Source organism: Pinus tabuliformis, chromosome 2_1 (assembly GCF_031772625.1).
Source record: "Pinus tabuliformis cultivar Carrire ecotype Pingquan chromosome 2_1, CPIR1, whole genome shotgun sequence".
Lineage (NCBI taxonomy): Eukaryota > Viridiplantae > Streptophyta > Pinopsida > Pinales > Pinaceae > Pinus > Pinus tabuliformis.
Genome location: NC_142299.1, coordinates 334,345,512 through 334,349,819, shown reverse-complemented (window position 1 = coordinate 334,349,819; position 4,308 = coordinate 334,345,512).

Sequence of the window (4,308 nt, the reverse complement as noted above, 5' to 3'; positions counted from 1 at the left end):
TAGTTGAAATTAATGCACATTATTAAAATTATTAATTTGAAATTAATGTACATCATACATCTAGTTACATCAAATCAGAAATAAACATCTCTATTGAAATCAATGCAACTTGTGAAAGAAATAAAATAGGATTAGAAATCAACATATACACTAAAATCAATGCATCTAGTGCAAGAAATCAAATAGGATTAGAAATTAACATCTAAATTAATTTAATGCATCTAGTGAAAGCAATCAAATCGGACTAAAAGTCAACATCTACATTATAATCAATGCATCTAGTGCAAGAAACCAAATAGGATTATAAATCAACAACTACATTGAAATCAACATATCCAATGAAATCAATCAAATAGGATCAGAAACCAACATCCACACTTAAATCAATGCATCTATTTTAGTGAAAAAAAAAATATTCATGGCTTTCTAAATCCAACTTCTTTTACCTTTTGTAAAATCCTTCCCCTTTCTCTATGGTTACTATTGTTCAATATTATAAACTATATAATATTTGTATTTGTATTTGTGTGTCTCTTTATTCATTCCTCTTTCTCTCCCATCCATCTCTCTCTCTTCCCTCTCTCATCCCCCACCATATATATTTATATTTGTCTCCATATCTCTTTATTTGACTATATATCTCATCCCTCTAAACACACATGCCCTCTCTCTCTCTCTCTCTCTCTCTCTCCCCATAGATATCTATATCTCCCCCCCTCCCTCTCTTTGTCTCTCTCTTCTTCCATCTCCCCCACCTTCATCTATATCTCTATCTACCTTCATCTCTCCTTCTTTATCTCTCTATCTCACCCCCTAAACACACACTCTCTCCATATCTATCTATCTATATCTCCCTCCCTCCCTCTTCCTCATCCTCTCTCTATGTCCCCCTTATCTCTCTCTCTCCCTCCATGTATATCTATATCTCCCTCCCTCCCTCTCTTTGCCTCTCTCTTCTTCCATCTCTCCCCCCTTCATCTATATAACTGTCTACCTTCATCTCTCCTTTGTCTCTCTATCTCACCCCCCAAACAAACACTCTCTCCATATCTATCTATCTATATCTCCCTCCCTCTCTCTTCCTCATCCCCTCTCTCTCTCTTAGTTCTATCCCTATATTTCTCCTTCTCCCTCTATCTTCCCTATCGCTCTCCTCTCTCCCTCACTCACTCTCTCTCTCTCTCTCTCTCTCTCTCTCTCTCTCTCTCTCTCTCTCTCTCTCTCTCTCTTTCCACCTTTCTCCCATTATGTCTTTCTTCTTCCCTCCATCTCTCTCCCTCTCCAAATCCATCTATCTCTCTCTCAAGTCCTCTCTCCTTTCCTTCCTCTCTCTCCCTTTCTCTCCCACCTCCCTCTGTCTCTCCCCCCTTTGTCTCCCTGTCTCTCTCTCTCTATCTCTCAAGTCCTCTCTCCTTTCCTTCCTCTCTCTCTCTCTCTCTCTCCATCTGTTACACAAAATTTTGTCACTGTCCCTGTACTCCTCATTCTTTGATCCTAGAGGACCTCTATATTGAATCCCACATGATTTACCTTCTTGAAGAAACTCCCATTATGTCCCTCTTCATGAACTGATCATTTCCCTTTTCCACCATTTCCCCTGAAACTTCTGTTTTGACCAGTTTACAGGGCCGACGCTAATGACCTTTGTCTCCCCTGCACCGATGTGCTGAGATTAGAACTATTCCCTACGTCGACCAGTGCAACTAAGCTGTGTTCCAGTTACGTTGGTCCTATTATGGAAATTTTTTTAAATTAGAGCCGAAGCTTCCAGCTCTAGAATCTATGTAACGAAATTCTGGTAAATGGTTTGGTCAGATGGGGTTGAGGATGACAGTTTGGGTTCCTTTCCCCTATAATGATGGAACTACCTCAAGGGATAAGTCCTTCTCCCATGAGAAGAGGATCCATCTCCCATCCATATTTCCTATATAAACCTCCCTTGTTCCCAAGCACAAGCTAGTTAGAGTTTTGGCTGAGTGTGAGTATGTTATTTTGATTAGATAAGCAAGCTATTGCTAGTTGTAGCCATCTAGTTGTGTGAGGGAGAAGTGTGTTTGGTTTGGAGTGAAGCCTAAAGGGAATAGCCTTTAAACTATCATTGTTTGAAGCCATCATGGAATGCTAGCAGAAGTGTGTGGGAACCCGGTCTTGTTAGATGAATACTGCGACGTCAAGACGAATGGTTGTAATCTCTCTTTGATATTAATATATGCAACTATCGATTGATTTCCTACATGTTTTGGAATATTACATATTCATGTATTAATGCTTCTTTACTCGTTAAGTAGGTTGAATTTCAACTGTCTATTATTATGTTTGTGTGTTGTTGTTGTTTACTTGTTTTAGGAGCTTGAAGAAGGAAGCGAGAGATTGCTGGAGCGAGCAAGCGAGGACATCATAAAACAGTATAAGCGACCAAGAGGTAGGCCCTCTTGATTGATTCTAACCTAAGGAAATCTTCCATACAATGTATCTGTTGTTGCTAGACCCATTATCGTGCTAGAGGAATTCATTCGTGTCCGCACTTATAATTTTACTTCACCACAAATTGGTGACTCCATTGGGGAGATCCCATATTTTGTTTGTTTTGGATTTAATGGTTTCATGAGAACTTTTCTAGTTTCACCTTTTCCCTTTGGTTTTGTTTCTTTTCTCCTGTTTACTGGCCTAAGTCTAAAATTCATAGTAGCAGATCTGGTCCCTGTTTTGAATTTTTTTATTTTTATTTCTCCTTAGTTTCCTTGGCCAACGCATTTAATCCGCTGACAGTTGCGTCGACCAATGTGGATTGTGAAGGAACAGTCACACCGACCAACCTTTGGCACTTGTTGTTAGTTAGGCAGTCACACTGATGCCTATAAGTGAAGATTAGGGCTTGACCCTTTTTGACCCCGTGAGCCTTTTTGACTATTTTCTCCCTGATTAGGAAGATAATTTTCGGTTGGGTTTTTGCTTGCTTGTTGGCTTATCATGTTGCTATTTGATTGATTAAGTCATTGAGTGGTCAACGACACTAGGGCATCTAGTTAGTCGTCCATTCAGCAGCTTGTGCACTCATCAAGTCCGAGTGTGGGTGTGTTTTCTCCTTGCATTTGTTTTTTGGTCCTTTTATGACTTTGACCTCTTTTTGCACAAGTTTGGAAAAGGTTTCGTTTAATAGCTTGAATGTCTTTTTTCAACATAGATTACATTTTTGGTCTTGTGTTTGGTAAAGTTGGTGTTTCATTGATCTGAATGAACTTCTCTTTTTATGTTTTCATCTACTTAAAGAGCTCATAGTCTCGAAAATTTTTCATTGAAAGATTGTATGCGAAAATTTTGTTTTGTTGTTTCATGAGAAAGTATGAAATTCTAGATTGTTGCATCATTATGATTTGCATCTCTTAAAAACTAGAATTGCATCAGCATTTGAAAAAGGAAGAGAAATTTTAAATTTTGAAAGGAATGATAGATAAGTGCTTGTCAGGAAATTAGGAGTTGGAACGCATTTTTTATTAGTTTATTTTTTGAAAAAGTGAAGTAGTGAAAGATCATTTCATTTTTAGTTGCTTGATTGTTTGCATTTGAATGAGTAGTTCCTACCCTCTCTAGTGTAGGCATTTCATCGAATTGAAAGGGTATTGTCCCATTTAGTTGCATTTTAGGTTTTTCGAGTAGCATCACTAAGACTTGAAAACTAAAACTTAACTCAAGATCAACTCTAAAATGAATTCAATTAACCTAAGGCGCATTTGACATTAATGATCATATCTAGAAGGTCTAGGCTAGAGACGTGTTCCAACGTCTTTAAACCTAACAGATGTTGTTAGCTTTGGCATTAGACAATGTTAGCACGAATTTTTTCTCCTCGTACCATCAAGTATATAACGGGAGACCCACCTAGGCTACAATCATTTTATCCTTAGGAAGCCAAGTCGGCCACCTTGCGAACATGATACACTGAACACAACATTCGGGGAGATTGCCTGCTCGTACTTCTTGGTTTTCCAAGAGGTATTCTATAGTTCACGGTTGAAAGGTAATCCTGTTTACTTAAATCATACAAAGTAGTCATTTGATATTTTTGACTCATTAAACTTAAAAAATCATTCGAGCACTTGTCCTTTCGATCTTGTTTCCAATCGAAATTGATAGAGACATCTTTGTTTCTTTCTTGACTCTTAAAAAATGAAAGAACATCAGTGTTTTATGCGTCTTAATAATTGATTGCCCACGATCCAAAACATCCTACTAGTCTTTTTGACCAAATCGTGAGTTCTCTTAAAATGACATTTTAAAGCCTTGAAGTTATTTGTTCTGTCGACTAAG